At 34.8% G+C, this 22,574-nt stretch overlaps 1 pseudogene; it reads left to right on the top strand.

The window, feature by feature from the left end:
* The first annotated feature begins 17,177 nt into the window (after nt 1-17,177).
* LOC120214349 lies at nt 17,178-21,406 on the top strand (annotated as a pseudogene).
* Nucleotides 21,407-22,574: the final 1,168 nt, after the last annotated feature.

Below are 22,574 nucleotides of genomic sequence, written 5' to 3' on the forward strand. Positions count from 1 at the left end.
ATTGGCTAACTAGAGTATGTGATAAAACGTACTGGAATTATAAGATTATAAGATATTGTCAGGATATGATAACCAGATCTGCAATGGATCTGGATATAGTTGCATATTTGGGATCATAGTAATGTGGTATAGTAAAGGAAAAGGAAGTAAGAATTTGTATATTTAAGTAAAGCTGAGGATTGATAAGAAGAGTTTGAGAATGTGTATATCGATGATCAGATTATAAGACACATGAAGTCAGAATGTTGAGTTTGAGCAAAAGAAATTTCAGGATGTATGAGAATAGAGGTGAAATTGATAAGTTGAGTAAGTGAATTTTAAGATAATTTCGATTTGAAAGGATGTATGTGTTTGGTTGATTAGGGTTTGTACCCTAGATTGAACATATGTTATTGACCAGCTGTCAGAGTAAAGGTGCTAGAGTTATAAGATTGGAGGAAAGATAAAATGGAATTAATTGATTAGGATGTGAATTTGAATATGGTTGTATATTCTGAGCAGATAGCTATGATGTAGAAATAGAGATAAGTATTTACATGGAACCTTCAGGAAGGAAAATACAAGTATAAGAAATGATAAAGAAATGAAAAGGATTGATTTTAAAGATCAGATACGATAAGTATGGAAGTACAGATGACAATTTTGATATAGAAATAAGACAAGTGTGCAAGGTGATGTGAAAAAGATTCTTTAAAGTGTAGGTTGAATCATATTTAAGAAGATTTAAGGTCGTATTCTTGGTTAAATGATGATGAAAATGAATTTGGTTATTATAAAGTATTTAAAGATGAATTATGATGTTAAGTGATGAAAATTGATGTTACGTCTATGTGAGTGACCTTATATGAAATTTCAGAAATAGTCAAAGGAAATGCATAAAGGAAGGAGAGAGAAGCCATAAAGGATTAAAGTTACTAGTTACTGTTTATATGATAAGTGTCAGTACATGAATGTATAAAGGAAAAAGGCAACTGAAGAAATAAAGGAATGAGAGATTAAGTGAAAGAGGTAGTATGAGAACATTAGAATATATGTTCTTATTGATATGTTCAGTGAAAATTCGAGGACGAATTTTTTTAAAAAGGAGGGGAGATTTGTAACATCCGCAATACCGGGTTAGTGACCAAATTGTAAAGTTTCAGAATTTGGTGACTAAAGTATAAGAATGAAATAGTTCAATGATTATTGGATATATATGATGAAGGTTATTTAGTAATTAGTAAAGGAAATAAAGGGCAAAAGGGTCAATTGACCAAGAAATGAATAAAAAAAATGGGATTGGTAAGGATAAAGGCACGTGGAAAGGGAGAGAATTCTCCAGAGTTCTCTTTTCCTTTCTTCTTCTTCTTCTTCTTCACGTGGAAGCTAAGAGCCAAAGGTAAGTTTCTTTGTTTATAATTGAATTGTTGATTTTAAGGTTGGGTTTTAATTATTAGATAATAACTAAGCTTAAGGAAAGCTTAAATCATCTTTAAAGCAAAGGATGGTGGAGTTAGGAGAGATTAAAGATTTAGAGTTTACAAATGAAATTTTGGAATAAAGTTCATTTCTTAGATTGGAAGTTAAATTTGACTTGTCAATGGTTAAATTAAGAGATTTGGAGTGATAGAATTGGATTTAGATCATATAGAAAATTTGGTATGATTCTTGAATCTCATAAAGAAGATAGGATTTTGAGGTTAAAGATGATTTACATGGATATAAGTTGGTTCAAGTTATAGTTGAGTTTAATGTCAAAATAGGGGCTTAAAATAGAAGAATTAAGGGAAGAGTTGATGATTTACGTGTTAACAGTTATGGGCAATGTGCATCGATGCACATTCATTGTGCACCGATGCATCGATGATAAATACCAGAAATTGTTTAAGGTGCATCGATGCACATGCAGTGCATTGATGCATGAATTTAAATAGAAACATCGAATAGGATTTATGCATCGATGCATAAGGAGGCATCGATGCATCCCCATTAAATAAAACATCGAATGCATTTTATGCACCGATGCACAAGTAGTGCATCGATGCATACATTCATTGAAAGAGGAAATGGGCTTTTCTCTTAGCCTAAGAAGTGACAGTTTAGAATATATCAATTGGAATATTGATATGAATCTGTGTATTGTTATGTAGAGATAGAAAGTGATCCGTTTCAGGACAATTGAGGAATTAGAATCGAATCAAAGCAAAGCTAAGGTGAGTGCAATTTATTTTGTACTTATTTTATTGAAGTAACATTGGCTTGTGACGAGCCAGTGATGGAGTTACTATGGTAAGAAGTAACTTCTAAATTGTTATGTGATTACCATGTATGCATTAATACATAGAAATAGATGGATGTTATGTTATATGATTTATATGCTTAAGTGAAATGCAACATATGATATATGTTATTTGACATGACATGCATGGTTACATGAAAGGAAGCTATGGGACTACATGTATATGTGAAAGAAGCTATAAGCTTATATGCACATGTGATATACGTGATATGAATTACATGAAATGATTTACATGAATACATGTATATATATAATACATGTGATATGATATGAGATATAAGGTTACACATACATGTGATATGTGACAGAAGAGAAAGAACAAGTGATACGAAATGTATAATAAATGCCCATAGTATATGATACGAGAGCTATAGGTATAGTTGGCATGCCAAGTCGAGGGTTTTACCTATGTCTTTCGAGACATATGGACAGTATACCTATGTTCTAAGGAACATAGGACAGTTTTACCTAGGTTCTTTGGGACCTATGGACAGTTGCCGAGGTTTATGACCTCTGTATAGTTACCGGGGTCTGTGTGACCTCTGGATAGGTCCTTCGGACATACGAGCTGTGGTGACAGCATTAGTGCACAACCTCAATGTACTCACATACCTCTATTCTCAATAATATACATGGACAATGAAATTGAAAGACAAATGAAAGTGAAAGTGATACAAGAAGGTAAATTGCATGTGTGCATGACCTGATTGTATATTGTTATCATACAATAGATTCATGCATATTGATATGTCATGATTCAATGATATGAATGCATATACATGAATTATATGATGTTATGTGTGTTTCTGGGTATAGTGATATATGTGTTATATGATGAGTATATGGTAAGTGGAAAGGATTATTGTAGTGTTGTATATGTATGTCTTTTATTTATATGAAATGATATATGGTTATATTATATGTTTATATGCCTCACTAAGTCTTCGACTTAGCGTGTGATTGTTTCACACGTAGGTTTCGAGAAGAGTTAAGAGTGATGCGGAGCAAGACAGGTCAGTTTTCCTTACCAAAAGATCAGATCAGAAATATTTGACAAAGTATGTATTTGGTTATGTATAAAGTGTTGGCATGTAATAAGTCAATAAGTACGAGCACTCTGATAAAGTCTGTATTTTGTTTTAAATAAAGTTTTAAATTTCCCGGGATTTTTCTTAAGAGTCAAGGTTTGAAAAGTCAATGTGACACTTCGTTTCTTAAGAGTCAAGGTTTGAAAAGTCAATGTGACACTTCGAACTCGTATCCGAGTCGGATACGGGTTGGGGGTGTTACATTGCTTGCTGTGGATTATGTGTCAAAGTGGGTGGAAGCAATAGCAACTTCAAAGAATGACTCCAAGACCGTACTCAAGTTTTTGCACAAGTATATTTTCACTCAGTTTGGAGTACCTCGTGCTATCATCAGTGATGAAGGAACCCATTTTGATAACAAGTTGATTGCCAAGGCATTGCTAAGATATGGAGTTTGACACAAGATTGCCACGGCATATCATCCGCAGACAAATGGCCAGGCTGAGATATCTAATCGAGAGATCAAGCAGATTTTAGAGAAAGTGGTGAACCCAAAGCGAAAGGATTGGTCGCCAAAGTTGGATGAAGCACTTTGGGTGTACAAAACAGCATTCAAAACTCCTTTGGGGATGTCACCCTTCAAGTTAGTGTATGGTAAAGCTTGTCATCTCCCGGTTGAGCTTGAACATAAAGCTTATTGGGCTATCAAGCGATTGAATTTCGCTGCTCAACTAGCTGGGGAGCAGAGATTATTAGAACTTAATGAAATGGAAGAGTTTAGAGCACAAGCATATGAGAATGCTCGGATATACAAGGAGAAAACCAAGAAGTGGCATGACCAAAAACTGATGCCACGACATTTTCATGTGGGGCAACAAGTCTTGCTTTACAACTCCAGACTTAAACTCTTTCCTGGGAAGCTAAAATCTAGATGGTCAGGGCCATTTGAGGTGCATTATGTCTATCCCCATGGAGCTGTTGACATCAAGAGAATAGACAATGGGAAGATCTTCAAGGTCAATGGCCAGCGTCTGAAAGCCTACAATGGAATTCCACCACCGCACAACAAGGACGTGTTACGGCTGCACGATACTGAAGCGTGCCCAGAGGAGAACCAAAATTCAATGCCTCGACATAGAATTTGTGTCTGTGCATAAATAAAATTTAACATTCAAGTTTTTTCTTTAGTTTTATTTTATTTTATTTTGTAATTAATTTTTGATCTGATTTGTAGGGACCACATTGCTGCAAACCAACAAGGAGCGTTTACCAAAGGGAGGAAAGGACAGATCATTAATTGGAGAGATATTCTTTTGATTTGTTTCTTTTCATTTAATTTAATTTCTGACATTTACTTTTCTCTTTCCACAGTTTTTGTCCCATCACATCATTGCGTTTTGGCAGTTTTTCCTTCCCCATACGCACAACCCCCACCCACTAATTTCTCTCTTAACCATCCTATCACCCCTTTTCCCTCTTAAATTTTTAACTTTTTCTTTTATCTTTCATTATTAATTTTTCTCTTTCATTTTAACTTTTACCTTTTCTCTTTCTTTCATTCATCTTCTTTCTTTGTTATTTCTCCATAGCCGAAATACATCCAAGTTTTTAAAGCTTTCAAAAGCTTCTTCCTTTTTCATTTTTCTTACTTCAAAAACACTGAAAATGGTGCGCTCAAGACCAGCTCCAACCGACATGACCGCTTGGCAACAGTTTGAGAACGATGAGGCTAAGGCTCGGTTCCAAAACTTCAAGAATCGAAAACTCTTTTTTGAGTTAGGATTTATTTTTACCGAGGAAACCGATGGTGGTTTTGGACCAGATGTTATGGACATCGTGACGCCACTCAAATGGCAGAAGTTTGCTCGTCATCCTGGTTCGGTGAACGCCTCATTAGTTAAGGAGTTCTATGCGAATATTTCCAAGCCCAATCAACACTCCATCTTCGTTCGAGGTAAGCAAATCCGTTTTACATCCACTGCTATTAATCGTTATTTTCATTTGCAGGATGTTGTGGATAACCATGCCACGTTCGAAGAGGAAGCAGATAGCAACACATACGATGGGATCTTGGAGGACCTTTGTTTCGAAAACACTGAGTGGAATGGTCTCCAGACGAGTAGATACTCAGTCAACCGGGAACGTCTTCAGCCGCGCGCAAAGCTATGGAATCACTTTCTCAAGCATAAACTAATGCCCACCTCCCACAACACTACGGTATCACTTTCACGCTTATTGCTTTTACATTCTATAATGGTATCCCGTTCGATTGATGTGGGCCGTATCATTGTTCAGCAAGTTCACGACTGTTTGGGTAAAAAGGCAAGTGCTTTGGTGTTTCCTAATTTAATTACCGCTTTATGTTGTAAGAAAAAGGTTGAGGAAAATGCTTTTGATGAAATTTTACCTGGATTATCGGGCATCACTAGGGCTAGACTTCCACTGTTGTTGGGAATTGAAAATCCCAAGTCTAATGACCCTGTTCATGAGCAATCTGCAGGTGCTACAGAATCGAATGCCGAGGCAAGGTTACTTGCTCTCGAGGAAGCTGTGACGCAGACTCAAGCTCAACTGCATCCTTTACACGGTGACAACCGTAACTTCTTTGGATATGTGAAGCATAGAGATGCTGTGGTGGAATCATTCTTTCAAGAAATCATTCCCCACGGACAACGGAATTTTCCTGGATTCCCAGATGAAATTCTGCCGGCATTTAATGCCGAGGCATCTCCAGAGCCTGAGCACGATGCACCTGATCCTCCTGCTGATGACCCTACTCCTGATACACACCAGTCTAAGAACTGTCCCTGTCGAAGAAACACCCAGCCCCGTCCCAGCACCCAATCCTTCTCCTGCACAACGTAGTGGTCGGCGCACCAAGACCACGACTGGACGCATTGAGCACTATTACTCCAATTCTTCCGAGTCCAGCCCAGCACCTATCCGGAAGCGCACCCCGACGAGGAGTTGCTAGCACATCCAAAGCACCACCATCACGTAAACATTGAGGTACCTCTTTTGCATCCATTTTCATTTAGTTGCATTTTATTGCATAACATATAGTTTTTAGTTAGTTTGGTTCTCTTTAAAGCATCGAGGACAATGCTTCCCTTAAGTTTGGGGGAGGTAGTGTTCTTGGTAGGTCATATGCATGATAGCATTAGCATAGTATTATGCCATGGCATCAGTAAATGGTAGGATAGTTAGATAAAATGTTTTGAGGATACCCGATGATGATAATTTTGTTAGGCTAGAATCTGAATGTAAATGAATGTTGAGAATGATAGAACTCACTCTAGGGCTTGATGCTTGGTGAAAAATATTTACACGATTTGTATGTTCTCTATACTTAGAAAATTTAGGAAATTTTTATGAAGGAACTTTAGTTAGTCTTGGCATTGAAATATAGTATGGTGTTTAAAAGGAAAATCAAAAACAAACTCCCTTAGAAATGAAACTGTGAATAAATGCTTAAGCATAGCTGTAGAGGGACACTCCTCTTTGCCGTGGCATTTCCTGGAACTTTCTTTAATAAATGGAAGCCTCGTGCATATGAGTAAATGAAAGAAGTCACGGGATGACTCTACTTAACTAGCTCGGGGATGGAAGGTATGCTCCCTTTTATCTAGAGTGTGGGAGAGTAGGTGTGATGATCTGACTCCCTTCGTAACAGCATCAAAAAAGGAGTAAAAATATGCTTAATGATAAGTAAATGCCTTAACAAAAACTAGGGGACTTGATTAGAAATTGTCTAAATTCGCTAAGTATAGATTGGATACAATCACGCACACACACTACCACAAAGGATTTGGACCTAGAGAAAAGTACTTGAAATCTTGATAGGTCTAGCATGTTGAAGCCTATCGTTCTGAGGGTTGAAATTCAATTTTGTCCTACTGTCTTACTATCGAACTTTTCCATGACATTATGCTTGTGTAACTGCTATCCATTGCTTGAGGACAAGCAATAGCTTAAGTTTGGGGGTGTGTTAACTTCCTAAAAAGGCTACTTTTAAAGCCTTTTTTCACTTAAGTTATTGTTTGTTTAAAAGCTCATTTTAGTCATTTTAGGATCATGTAGTTGTATATAGTTGCATTTGTGGTGGTTGTACTATTTTATTTCTCAATGGTGCTGTTTGAGGGAAAGGTGCAGTTTGTCTATGGTGTACAGGGAATAACAAGAAAAAGGATTCTTTGGGAAGTAATGTCGTGGCATCACACGTTGCTAGAGCAGATTGAAATGCCTTGGCATTTCTGGAGCAGAAAAGGACAAAAAGATATTTCTGCATAAGGACAGCTGGCACTGGACAGCTGTCTCTGCACGTGAAGGACTGTTGTAACCGCCTGCCAGAGCTACCAATGGACCACTGCCACTTGGAGGATAAGGTTCATGCACAAAATGTGATTCTAGGGGTATGAGGGGTATTTTGCACCCAACAAACTCATCATTACCCTTAGATATTTTATTTATTATATATGACACCTCATGGGAGAGAGAAAAAAAGGGGTGAGCACACGCATAGAGCAGAAAAATCAGATTTTTATTTTCTCTTTTTCCTTTCTTCTTCCTTGGAATATTCCTCCATTGATAAAGCTCCAAGGAGTGGCAAGCTAGGCGCCGAAAGGAGCTAGCGAGCTAGGTGGTTCATGGTGGTCGAGAGAAGACCTCCGGTGGCGCGTCGAAGGCTTCTTCTCACTTCCCTTTTTTTTTGCTATTTCTTTATATTATTTTGTGGGTTGTTGGAACGAATTTTCATGACTTTGTGTTTTGGATATTTCGAACCCCACCATGAACTAACTTATTTGGTGGTGGTTGGTTGAATGGTTGTTTAAACTTTATTTTTAATGGTATATTTAAGTTTATTTTGGTTCTTTATTTGCTTTGCTTATGAATGCTTCACCATCTAGGCTTGTAAGAGGCATGGAAATGTCTATCTCTTAGATGAAGGTTAGGTATTCGGAAGAATCCTAAACTAAAAATACTTGTAAGTATTCGGAAGAAACGCAAGATAAGATCCTCATAAGCAATGGGTTATGGTATTTTCAAGGGGCTTTGAACCGGCCTAGGAATATTATAACTTAATCCCTTAGATCTCGGAAGAGACTAGGATAGGATTTCAATGACTAAAACAGGTGTCTTCATCAATAGGGTAGGCTGTCCAACATCGTTGAGTGAGAGCAGATGCCTTGGTATCCTATTCTGTTAGGTTCTTTTGAACACCTTAGGAAAGCCCTGTCGAGTAAGTAAAGACAAGATAGCTTAAATATACTTGAGAAATAAGTTTAGCAACCTTAGACCAATCCTTACCATTCATTTCATTGGAAGCTTGTCACGTGAGGATTATTTTCTTCTTATTTTATTTATCTTTTTATTTACTGTTTTTACCAATTCTCATTGCCTCAACATTTCACCATACTCAACATTAAACATCCATCATTGCCATTGCATTTCCATTTGCTACACCATCACACCATCAATCCGCATCCACCAGCATACACATATCCATTGCCGTGACATTTGTATATATCAAGACTAACTATACTTAGATAATTTAGTGCATTGCTTTGGTTAGACTTTTGTGATTTCACCCAATCCCTGTAGAGATGATACTCACTCATCATTATATTACTTGAGCGATTGTGTATACTTGCACATTATTTGCGTATATTTTATAGTACTCACAACATGCGAACACATAGCGAGGGTGTATCGATACATATGCACAAAAATGTTAAAATCTATATTTAAACACTCAAAATGCTAAATCAATTATCTCTAGTGGTATTGGCAACTCATATATAAAAAATTAATGATGTTCAATCAATCAAATTTATCCTTAAATATTATTTGAACATATAATTAATTTTCATTAAAAGATCATAAACTCCCCCTAACTATTTGCAAAGAATGCAATAAAAAATATTATTTTTATAAGCAATTTTCAAAACTAATTAAAAGTACTAAAACTATTTTAAACACTACGTAAAGGTAGGTTAATTAAACCTAATTCTTTCCTAAGTGTTCAAAATCTTTCTTTATCTAATGGTTTTGTAAAAATATCTGCTAATTGATGCAAAGTACCAACATATTCTAGAACTATATCTCTTTTTGTGACATGATCTCTAATGAAATGATGTCTAATTTCAATGTGCTTAGTTTTAGAGTGTTGGATGGGATTTTTAGTGACACAAATAACACTAGTATTGTCACACTTGATAGGTATGGTACTAACTTCAATTCCATAATCTAAAAGTTATTTCATCCATAAAACTTGTGTACAACAACTACCAACTGAAATGTATTCCGCTTTAGTTATAGATAATGCAACACAATTTTGTTTCTTTGAAAACCATGAAATCAACATATTTCCTAGGAATTGGTAAGTACCGAAGGTGCTTTTCCTATCTATTTTGCATCCTCCATAATCCGCATCAGAGAAGGCATGCAAGCTAAAGCTAGAGTCTCTAGGATACCAAAGTCCTAAACTAGGAGTGTCCTTAAGGTATCTAAAGATTCTCTTAATGACTTTTAGGTGTGATTCCTTAGGGCATGATTGAAATCTAGCACATAAGCAAACACTAAACATAATGTCTGGTCTACTTGCGGTTAGATAAAGTAAAGAGCCAATCATAGACCTATATAATTTAACATCCACACATTTACCTCCTTCATCCTTGTCAAGCTTTGTAGATGAGCTCATTGGAGTGTCTTGGGGTTTTCTATTTTCCAATCCAAACTTTTTGAGCATATCTTTGATGTACTTTGCTTGGTTGATGAAGATTCCATCTTTTCTTTGCTTGATTTGGAGTCCCAAGAAAAATGAGAGCTCCCCTATCATGCTCATTTCGAATTTGCTTTGCATTAGCTTAGAAAATTCTTGGCAAAGAACATCATTAGCAGAACCAAATATTATATCATCAACATAAATTTGAACTACTAATAAATCTTTACCTTTATGCTTTAAAAACAATGTAGTGTCAACCTTCCCTTTTGAAAAACCTTTTTCAATTAAAAAGTTTGACAATCTTTCATACCAAGCTCTAGAAGCTTGTTTTAAACCATAAAGTGCTTTTGTCAATTTAAAAACATGATCTGAAAATTTTGAATCTTCAAAACCATGAGCTTGTTCCACAAACACTTTTTCTTTTATAAAACCATTTAAAAATGCACTTTTAACAGCCATTTAATATAATTTAAATTCATTGAAACATGCAAATGCTAATAACATTCTTATTGCTTCCATCCTAGCTACGGGAGCGTATGTTTCATCATAGTCTATGCCTTCTTCTTGAGTATAACCTTGAGCAACAAGTCTAGCCTTGTTCCTCACTATATTACCACTTTCATCAAGCTTATTCCAAAATACCCATCTGGTACCTACATTAGATTTATTACTAAGACTTTCAACTAATGTCCATACTTTACTTCTCTCAAATTGATTTAACTCTTCTTGCATGGCCATAATCCAATTTTCATCTTTTAATGCGTCTTGAATATTCTTAGGCTTTATACATGAGATAAATGCAACATAATTACAGATATTTCTAAGAGAAGATCAAGTTGTTACCCCTTTAGATGGATCACCTATAATTTCACCATCCTTTACATAGTTGTATTCTCTTGGGTAAGAGATTTCCCTTTCTTCAATGGTTGGATTCTTGAGAACATCGTGAGTTTCCTCATCTTTCATTTCTTCCTTTGATGATGGTTTTCCAACGTCATGTCCAACGTCATTTGTATTTACAATACCTACGTCATCATCAACACAAGAATCCTTCCTCGGAAGGGAATTATCATCGAAAACAACATGTATAGACTCTTCTACCACTAAAGTTCTTTTATTAAATATTGATAAGCTTTAGAATTTAAGGAATAAACAAAAAAAAATTCATTCATCACTTTTAGCATCAAATTTGCCAAGATTGTCTTTACCGTTGTTTAAAACAAAACATTTACATCCAAAAGGATGAAAATAACTAATGTTAGGCTATTTATTTTTGAAAAGTTCATAAGGAGTTTTCTTTAAAATTGACCTAATCATTACTCAGTTTATAACATAACAAGCGGTATTTGTGGCTTCAGCCTAAAAATATTTTGGCAAATTGTTTTCACAAAGCATGGTTCTAACCATTTTTTCTAAAGTTCGATTTTCCTCTCAATAACTCCATTTTTGTTGAGGGGTTCTAGGTGCTGAAAAATTATGACTAATACCATTAGAATTACAAAAATTAGTAAATCCAAGATTTTCAAATTCAGTACCATGTTCACTCCTAACACTAGTTATGGAGTAACCTTTTTCATTTTAGATTACTTTTGAAAATGTGATGAATTTTTCTAATGCTTCATCTTTAGTACTTAAAAATAGAACCCAAGTATATCTAGAATACTCATCTACCAATACAAAACAATATTGTTTTTCACCCAAGCTAGTAGTCCTAATTAGCCCAAAAAGATCTATATGGATCAATTGTAATACTCTACTAGTTGATACATCATTAATGGATTTAAAGGAAGCTCTTTTATGTTTTCCTTTAGCACATGCATCACAGATTTTATCATTATCAAATTTTAGCTTTGGCAATCCTCTTACTAAATCTCCTTGAATTAGTCTTTGTAAAACACTCATGCTAGTATGTCCTAGTCTCCTATGCCATAACCAACTATCATGTTCATCCTTAGCAACTAGGCACAAATTAGTCATATTTATTGAATCTAGATGCACCATGTAAGATATTGTATCCTTTATCGCATAATTGATTAATACTCAATAGATTATGCTTTAACCCATTCACATATAATACTTTTTCTATTTGTATGGAAGAGGTATTACCTATAGTACCTATACCTTCAATGTAACCTTTTAAATTGTCACCAAAGGTTACCACTCCTCTATTTTTTTTTGTTAAGCTCTATAAACCGACTCTTGTCTCCAGTCATGTGTCTTGAGCATCCACTATCAAGGAACCATGAATTTGAACTTGTATTTTACGCCTTGTAGCAATGCTCCTTTTCCTACAAACATAGATTAATTTTTTATTTTTGGTACCCAAATTCTTTTGGGTCCATATTCATTAGTACTTAAAATCCTAGTCCCCTTGGGTATCCATTTGTGTAGGATATCCTTATCTTTAGTAGTAATGAGTCTTTTAGGAACCCATATACTTCTAATGATTTTTTTATTTGAGGTTTTTTGGGGACCTCTATGATTGTAATTTTTAAAACTTTTTCTAACAAAGTTGGATTTTGAACTTTCTCCATTTTCAAAACGTTTTGTTCCAACTTTATCAAAAGAAGCTTTAAGATCATCAATTTCTTTTTGATGATTATCATTAACCTTTGAAAGTAAACTATGCAAATCAAAATTTTTCTTTTCAAACTCATTTAGTTTGATTTGCAATTCATTAATTTTACTTTCAAAATCATTGTTGGTCTTGGATATGAGATTATTTTCATTTTTCAATTTTGAAATATCTTTCTTGTATTTTGAAAATAATTTCTCATAATCCGAAGCCAACCCAGTGTATTCCTCTACTAACTCATCAAAAGAATAATCTTCAAAATCAGATGAGTTAGGAGTTACCTGAGAATTCTCCCCGATGACCATTAAGCACAAGTTTGCTACTTCTTGTTCCTCTTCATCGGATTGTTCATCATCACTCCATGTAGCCACGTGTGCCTTGTGCTTCTTCTTGGATTGACCATTCTTTTTCAATTATGGGAAATCGCATTTGACATGCCCCGATTTTTTGCATTCATAGCAAATGATAGGGTTCTTCTACTTTGATTCAGTTTTCAAGGCTTCATTTCTTTTGAATTTTCTTCCTCTGTTGGCTTCATTAGTTTTCTGAATCATTTGGAAAATAATTTTATTTCCTCTTCATCGTCATCATCATCATCAACCTCATCTGAATCACTCTCATGTTTTGTAGATTTGAGAGCAACTCCAACGTTATTCTTTTTCCATGTCTCATTCTTTGTCTCGTCCTTCTTTTCGAGGTCTACCTCATCTTGAATCATCATTTCGTACGTGAAGAGAGAACAATGAGTTCATCAAGAGTTAAAGACTTTAGGTTTTTAGCTTCGATGATCGTTGTCTTCTTTGATTGCCAATCTTTAGGAAGAAAATAAATTAACTTCCTCACAAGCTTCTCGTTTGGAACGATCTCTCCATATAATTTGAGACCATTGAAAATCACGGAAAATCTATCCGTCATAGCTTTGATATCTTCATCCGATTTCATCCTGAAATTTTCATAGCTACGAGTTAGAAGACTAATTTTAGATTCTTTTATCTCGTTTGTGCCTTCATGAGTGACTTGTAGTTTATCCCATATCTCCTTGGTGGTTGTACAAGATGAAACTCTTTCGTATTCATCTGGTCCAAGAGCACAAAATATAATATGGATAGCCTTTGAGTTGAGCTGGAACATTCTTGTCTCTTTTACACTCCACAAACTTGAATGAGTGAAAGGTATGATGTATCCGTCTTTCACGATATTCCATGCTCCCATGTCACTTGCTTGAATGAAGTACCTCATTCTATTATTCCAATAAGCATAATTAGCTCCATTGAAGAAAGGAGGCTTGTTGGCGGGCATTGAATCAAGAACGAAGTCGAAGTTTGAAGTGGAGGCTATTGATGACTTGAATATCGATATAACTCTTCCTAAATCGACTCAAGAGGTGGTTAAACCTTCAAATGAGTGTAGATCTGATACCAATTGTTGAGTTAATTGATCGACGAAATAGTCAAGATGGGGTGAATTGACAATTAAAATTTTGGTTGAAGCTTTTGCATAAAGTAGAAAATATTTGCACAATGATTTAGAGTGGTTCGACTTTCTCAACCAAAGTCTACGTCCATTACCTTATCTATCCACACTAAGGATTTTCCACAAATTCACTAATTTGTCTTTTTTTTAGAACAAAGAGTAACCTTACAAATCCCTCAAGAATTATACCCCAAATTCTTGAGAACACTCTCTCCCAAAGAGAAGATTACAAATTTTGCAAACTTACAAAAAAACTTCATAAGGTAAGATGTTTGCATAATTCTAGAACAAAGAAATAACACTCAAGAATGAATACAATAGAGAACAAATGGTGTTCTTAAAAGGAAAATGAATATTGAATGAAAATAGGCTTGAAATGCTCAAACAATGAGGTTTGATGCTTTCTCTTTGATTCTCTCTCAATTCTTGTTTCTTGTTGTTGATCAATGGCTTCTCAGCTTGTATAAATACACCTTGAATCACTTCTGAACGTTGGGGATCATTAGTGAAGTCAATAGAGTTGTTATGGTGTAATTATCATTTAAAAATCAGTTAGGAGCGTGTGTGTATCGATACACTCTCAAGGTGTATCGGTACACTTAGTGTACAATTCAAATATTTCGACCATTATATGACGGAGTGTATCGGTACACACCATATGTAACGGTACACTAATTACATTCGATGTTTCAATAGAGCCAGAAGTGTATCGATGCATTAACTGTGTATCGGTACACAAAATATATTCAATGTTTGGTGTGTATCGATACATTAAACAGTGTATCAGTACATCCCTATGTAAAAATCATTTTTTGCTCGATTAAGGTTCGAAATACTTTGTAAAAAATTGTTTCAAAAATATTTTAAGACCCATACACAATTTTACACTTAAGTAAGGATTAAAATTGACATTTGAAAACTTGGAGTAATATTTTTGATATTCGAATAATTTAATCGAATATTTGAAATCAGATAAAATATTAAAATCATTTATACTTAATTTGTTATATCGAAACATCAAAATATTTTCAACAAAAAAGCTTACTTCCGGATAGCCCAAAAGAGAAAATAAATACCTTCTTGCAAGTGAGGAGAGATGCTAAGAAATAAACGCAATCGGTGTTGCATTCTAACAATTCTTCCTCCATTTTTCTTTGTAAATAAAAAGCTGAAAGAAAGAGCACTGCTTGGGTTTACAATTTTACATGCGGAAAATTGAAGAACAAAAACCAAACAAGTGTGCATGTGAGCGAAAGAGAGTGAGAGGCGAATGCGATGTTTTGGGATTTCATTATATTTGATCATATGGTTAAAAATCTTTAACCACAAGGATTAAATGAAGAAATTATTATATGCCATTTATACAAAATAATTTCAGCTTTGTGGGTGACTTTCAACAATGATACTTAGTTCATCTTAGTAGTATTTGTAAACTATGCATTTCTAACCCCATTTTTCTCTCACAAGCATTTCATCGAACATCTATGCTTCACCTGAGATGACTTGTATCTAACATTACACCTTGAATCGTTGATGGTCCCGATAATCCCTTAGTCGGGTCTTCTCTCAATGGACCCTTATTCAAGTCAATACCTCCACATAATTCAAAGTTAGATTAGAATTTCCCATGCATCCCCGACTGAAAAATTATGCTGGAAATGAGAAGAGAGAAGCAAAAAAGGAAATATGAGATCGAAAAGGAATTTGGGGTTTAGAATGAAATTGAGGATTGTGTTGCAAGTTTTAAAAGTTAGGGGACCTAAATGCAAGCACCTGAAAATTTCAGTGACCATATTGCAAACATACTAACGACAGTTAACGGTCGGGGACCATATTGCAAATAGACTAAATGTTGGAGGATTATATTATAAGTTTTAAAAGTTGGGAAACCTAACTGAAAGTTTTAGAAAAGTTTAATGACCATTACTATACTTTACCCTTGTTTTTGTTCCATGCATCGAAATCTTTTTTCAAACCGGAGTACAATGATAAAATAAAAAAAGTAGAAGCGTCAATCGATTCCCAATGCCAAAAGTGTGGCTACATCCACACTTTTTTGCTATTGATGAAGACCAAGTGAAATCTATGGTGGAAGGGACCGTTCAAAATCATCAACAATTAAAGGTATGAATAAATCGAGTTTAAACGAATAACATTATATTTTCAGAATATAATGTTATATATAATATAATTTAAAAACAATAGTTAAGTGATTAAAATAGAACAAAATAGATAATTGATAAAATACATAGTTTACAAGAAAAAAAGTAAATTACATGTTTAGTACATAAATTATTATTTTTATCCCATTTTGGTACCTAAACTTTCATTTATTTTAAAATCAAGCGTAATATTTAATTTTTGTTTCATTTTGGTACTTCACCGTTAAAAACTTAATGGAACTGTTGCATGTGACATATTTTATGGATAAATTATATTATTCATCACTTAACTATCTCCTGACTCATAATTTGGTCACAAAATTTTAAATATTTCTAATTTAACTACTCAACTTTCAAATTGCTCATGTTTTGACCACTCTAATTTATTTTATTAATGTTTTTTGTGACAAATTTTTTTTATTATTATTTTATTAATATATAATTAAAATAAAAGAAATAAATTGAAAGTTAGAGTAATTAAATTAGGAGCAATTTTAAAGTTAAGTAATTAAATTAAAGAAAACGTTAGTGACCAAAATATGAGTGAGAAGATAATTGAGTGATTAATGATATAATTTACCCACAAAAGAATTCCCCGCTAAGCTTTTAATGATGATGTATCAAAACGAAATAAAAAGTAAATATTAGGTATGATTTTAAAGAAAATGAAAGGTTAGGTAATGAAACAGGATAATAGTAATAGTTTAGGTACCAAACATATAATTTACCTTAAAGGAACCGACTGAACCACTGAATCGTCATGTTTACTCGTACTAATAGCTAATGGCCAAAAACCATTGGTTATCTTACTCTCAATTTAAAGCGAGGCAAAGCTAGAAACTGGCGGGAAAGTTAGAAAATCAAAACCCAAATTAGTTCCCTTCTCCGTCTTCTTCTTCAATGCTACCAAAAAGAAGAAAATAAGGGTGAAAAAGCGATGGAAGAATCGAAACCCAAAGAAAAAATTTGCTGGAGAAAAGAAGTGGATCAGAACTTAAAGCGGCTTCAATCGCTCCTCTTCGGTGCCGAGCTCTGTCTCAATAAGCGGGAATTCGCGCCAGCTCATCTTCTCTCACTTCGTCTTCTCGGCTTTCTCGATTCTCACTCTCACTCTGAACTTGATGAGGCCTTCATTCATCCTATTCGCAGTGATGCTGATTCCAAGCTCGTCACTGCTCGCCGTGCCCTCGTTCAAGAATCTGATCGGTATATATCTATATCATGAACTAAATTTTAGGTTTCTAAACCTATTTTTTGTTCGATTCTGTATGTTGAATTCTATTTTTCTTGGATAATTTTGGCTATTAGATATGCTATTTTAGATCCAATGAGACTTGAAGTTATAGCTACAAAGCTTCACTTTGTTTTTTATAGCACTTTTTTTTTCAGATTTAATGTTACTGTCAAGTATTTAGATATTGATCTTTGTTGTTGATTAAGTGTATTAAGAATCTCATGCTTTCAGCCGAGCATTTGAACAAGCAAGAATAGCTCCTGGTTGTATTTTTGGCATGAAAGGAAGTATTGACTTTGATAAAGTCAAGCAATCAAAGTACTTCTGTTCGCTGCTTCAGCAGTCAAAGGGGAAAAGCTCTAACTGAATTGGTATGAAAATGTATTAGTATATCATTTACTTGCAATTCTTATTCTAGATGGAAATTCATGATGTCTTCTTATCATTAGGAGTTCCCTTCTGAAACAAATACCATAAAATACATTTTTTTAATAACCTGAGCTCTGACTGTTTCTCAGGGAGGACAACAAGACAGACAAGATAAGTTCATTAGCAAGCCGTCTAAAGCTATGGCACAGGCAAAATTGACATCTTTGTATGGAAACAAAATTACAGGAGCAAATAATTGCTCATATAGAAGTTCTTTGGACTCCAAAAACTTTAGTTCCAAAGATTGTTTTATAGTTGAAAAGGACCACTCTTATCAGAACTTCCCTAGGGGACATAGTGGTTCAAAATTTTCCAAAATTGAAGAGGAAGAAAGAGGACATGGAAATGGCTTTGGGACAAAGCGTGCATACAGAGAAATTAGTAGCCCTGGAAACAACAGTGCAAGGTCACCATCAAGCAACGGAGAAGCTAAAGCTGATGTTTCGGGGAATGCATTTGTAACAACCAGAGCAAAACTGGTATAATACAAAACATTGGAGCTTTGGCACGTAAACTGCCATTTGTTCCAATACTTTCTCTGAAGCATTTGAAAGTCAAATTCGCTTTACATGTTCTTATATTATTTTCATTCATACCACTATTAATCCATTCATTATAGGTAATGGATGTGAGACAAAAACGAGGGCTGGCTGCTTCTCCAAGTGCTGCTTCAGTTTCCCCTCACAACGATACCAATTTCGGTTCTGGAGGTTATGGTACAAAATCCTATGGTGTTTCATGACGTGGAGTTCGTGGTAATTTTGTTCCCCCTATAAAATATAATGGTGTCAGTGTTGGAAATGTGACATCACGAATTGGTGGAAGGAGTGATGATTCATTAGATGAATCAACAAGGACATGGTGAGTGATTTTAATTCTTCAAAGAAAAAAATCAATTTAAATTATATCCTTGTACGTTGACAATGCACCTATGATCATGGATTAAATATTGAAATTTCAATATCTGGTCTGGAAGGAGATTCAACCATTTAATGCTGTCATAGACATTTTAAACTGATCTTAAGAATTACTTTTTTTTCTCATATAACAAAGATCAGTTTTCACTTTTCAAGTGTTATATTGAATAGCATGATTGGGATGTCTTATGTCTGCCTTTGTGTCTTCACTTGTTTTTAATGGTTTTGCATCCAGTTTGGAACTTCTTTGTGGTCCTGATGGTGAACTTCCGGAAAAATTAAGGAATTTGGAACCTCGCCTTATTGAGCATGTCAGCAATGAAATCATGGATCGAGATCCAAATGTTCGATGGGAAGATATTGGTATTATACTATACGTAAAACTTACTTCTAGGTTTCATCTTTGTTCATCTCTATGCTATCTAAAACCAATTTTTTCCTCCTAAAATGTTGCAGCTGGCTTGGAGCATGCTAAAAAAGTTGTGACAGAGATGGTCGTATGGCCATTATTACGCCCTGACATATTTAAAGGCTGTCGCTCTCCTGGAAGAGGTCTTCTTCTCTTTGGTCCCCCAGTAAGTATCTTGTAATTCTGTAGCATATACTTTGGCCAAATGGGCTTGTATATCCTTGTCTTCACTATTTTTTGACTTGGTTTGTCCCGAGATTATCTCTTCGTAGGTGGCAAACGATGTAAGGTTTATTTGATCTATGCAGTTGGACACTCTTTTCCCCTTGTAGGCTCAACACCTAGTGTTGATTAGGAGGGGTTTTTAATGAGGCCTGTTTTCCTCCAAAAAAGAAAAGAAAAGAAAAGAAAGATTCTCTATGCAGTAGATGTTTATATCATGGGTTTGTGACTTCTCTGTCGGCACCTATTATACTACAGGGTACAGGCAAAACAATGATTGGAAAAGCTATAGCTGGTGAAGCAAAAGCCACCTTTTTCTACATATCTGCTAGTTCATTGACAAGCAAATGGGTATGTTTGTGATCTCTGTTTGTCTTTAATGATACTATCCATGTGTTTTTGAAATGCTGGAAGGCTGGTCAAACTTGTTTAGGCCTTAAATTGAAATTTCTTGAGTTGCTCCTAACATTTTTCCAGAGGTTATTCTTTACTTCTATTCTCTGACGTAGTTCAAATTGAATAAACCTTAACGGATAAAATGGCAATTGATGAATATAGATTGGAGAGGGTGAAAAGCTAGTGAATTGGTGTCAGGTTACCTTTGACTACTTTACAGTAATGCTGAGATAATTGGAGATATGGTCAAACTGGATTATGAATTTATTTATTTGTTTGCTTTGCCGGATATTCACATGTAAACTATATTAATAAAGGACCCTTTTTCTTTAGATCATTTATTAGGTTTTATTTTATCTTGAATTCTGTTTGAACTAGGGAATATGCTTTGCATCCATGTTATTATAGATGTACCAATCATGACAAGACGGGCAATATGCAGTTTACTAAGCTTTACATCACCGAAATCTTTATAAAGTGTCTTATCACAATAAACTTTACGAGTCGGTAAAGTGTCTTTAAAGGTTCTCTTATCATGGTTTCAGCGCAAGTCAGAAGGTGAGCATGAATCAAGTAGAAGACTCAAGACACAATTTCTCATTGAAATGGAAGGCTTTGATAGTGGCAGTGAGCAGATTCTTCTTATAGGTATTGTTGTAGCTAACGAATTCATATACATTTGTTGTCAACCGGAAATGGTTTCATTAAATGGACATGCTAATAAAATGTTTGAAAGATGAAAAATGAAAAGAAAAAAAATAAGCGTATGATGATTATGACTGCATCTCATAAGAATGAAGTGAAATTCGAACATTCATTTGACATTTCAATTTTTGGATTTGGACTGGTAAGTCGTGTCGAGCAATTGCATTACATATATGTATAATTCAGGGGCAACAAATAGACCTCAAGAACTAGATGAAGCTGCAAGGAGAAGACTTGCCAAGAGACTCTACATTTCCCTTCCTTCATCAGGTGCAACTTACAGTTCTTTTCTAATCTTAATTCTACCCATTTATGTCAGAATTTGATTCTGACTCACTTTATCTGGTAACCAAGAAGCAAGAGCCTGGATCGTACGTAACCTGTTGGAGAAGGATGGACTATTCAAACTCTCAGAAAAGGATATTGATGCCATATGCAGGTTAACTGAAGGTTAGCTCATGTCTTCTCTTGGCTGTCAAACTGCTTTGTTTTTATCTTAGATATCCTTTGAGATTGCATTGTTTGGTTTCTTTTCTTCGCAGGCTACTCGGGATCTGATATGAAAAACTTAGTGAAAGATGCATCAATGGGACCTCTTAGAGAGGCTCTAAGACAAGGCATAGAAATTACAAAGCTTAAGAAAGAGGATATGCGACCCGTAATTCTTCAGGTAATGGCTCTAGAAAGCACACATCTACAAGGTAAAACTTTTCGGCAGAGCTGACTCATTCGAAAATCATATTCTTACGTAGGATTTCGAGAATGCGTTACATGAGGTAAGGCCATCGGTCTCTCTGAACGAATTGGGTATGTATGAAGAATGGAACAAACAATTTGGAAGCTTATCACTCTAAAACTTTTCACATCTTTCTTTAACCTCTATGGAATGAGGGGCTTTCTTTTTGAAGTACAATTACAATCAATATAATCCGAATTACTATCATTGATGTTAAGTCATGGTCTTGACGAGGGCTCGCTTTAAATTCAAATCTCTTCTATATCTTCCTACATTTGTCAGCAAGGTTTGTTTTGTTGGTTATATTCTTCCTTTAGCTTTCTTTGCGCCAAAGCAAGAAGAGTGACAAATGATTTAGTTTTTTTTTTTTTTTGTGAGGACTTATTCATCTGCTACCTTTCGTTAATCTCAACTATAATTTTGAATAATTTCTTGCATTGGTATCCCCTAGTATACAAGTCATCACAATTAAGTCAGTCCCTTGGATCTATGTTCGACCATCTCAGCATGATTCAATCATCTCATTGGCCTCAAATTGGTTCGATTGAATGGTGGTCTTTTAGTTTGATCCAAATTGTTTCATGACTTATTTTGAAATCGTTAAAAGTAGTATCCATATTAAATCCTTTTATCTGGCTTGACCACGAAGGCTCCCACCCAATCAAAGCGACAAAGCCTAGCTAACTTGAACCTTGGAGTTGTATATGGTAACTCGTTTGTTTTGTTCTGCTAACTTGATTTTTTTTTCATCCTCTCTGATATCTTCCCGTATATCCATCTGAAGCATTTCCTCGTTGCTATCTGGATCATAGTGTGAGGTACAAAAGGAATTGATTCCTAATTCTAATGGGATGACGACCTTAGTACTGAACAATATATTAGACAGGGTTTCTTCTGTGCCCGTGTAAGAAGTCATATGGAGTCCCCAAAGAATCCTGGGTAGTTCTTCCAGCCATGCTCCCCTGTAGTCACCCACTTTTAGGACTATAAATGAGATGAGATACATCGTGAGTTATTTAAGATCGATTCGGTTAAAGTTCGGTCAACACTCGAATCAAATAGACTTAATTTGAACTCGAACTGTGCTTGAATTCTTAACAAGCTGAAGCAAGCTATTTATACTTGACTTAAAAAACTCGTGAGCTACTAAAAAAATAATATATTTAAAATTTTAAAATTTTAAATTAAATTATTAATAATATTAATATTTATATGTTATTTTTAAAAAATATATATAATATATGACTTTCATGTACTTAAGATTTATGTTCAAGTACGAGTCAAGC

The sequence above is a fragment of the Hibiscus syriacus genome, unplaced genomic scaffold (assembly GCF_006381635.1).
Source record: "Hibiscus syriacus cultivar Baekdansim isolate YM2019G1 unplaced genomic scaffold, ASM638163v2 tig00110059_pilon, whole genome shotgun sequence".
Taxonomy (NCBI): domain Eukaryota; kingdom Viridiplantae; phylum Streptophyta; class Magnoliopsida; order Malvales; family Malvaceae; genus Hibiscus; species Hibiscus syriacus.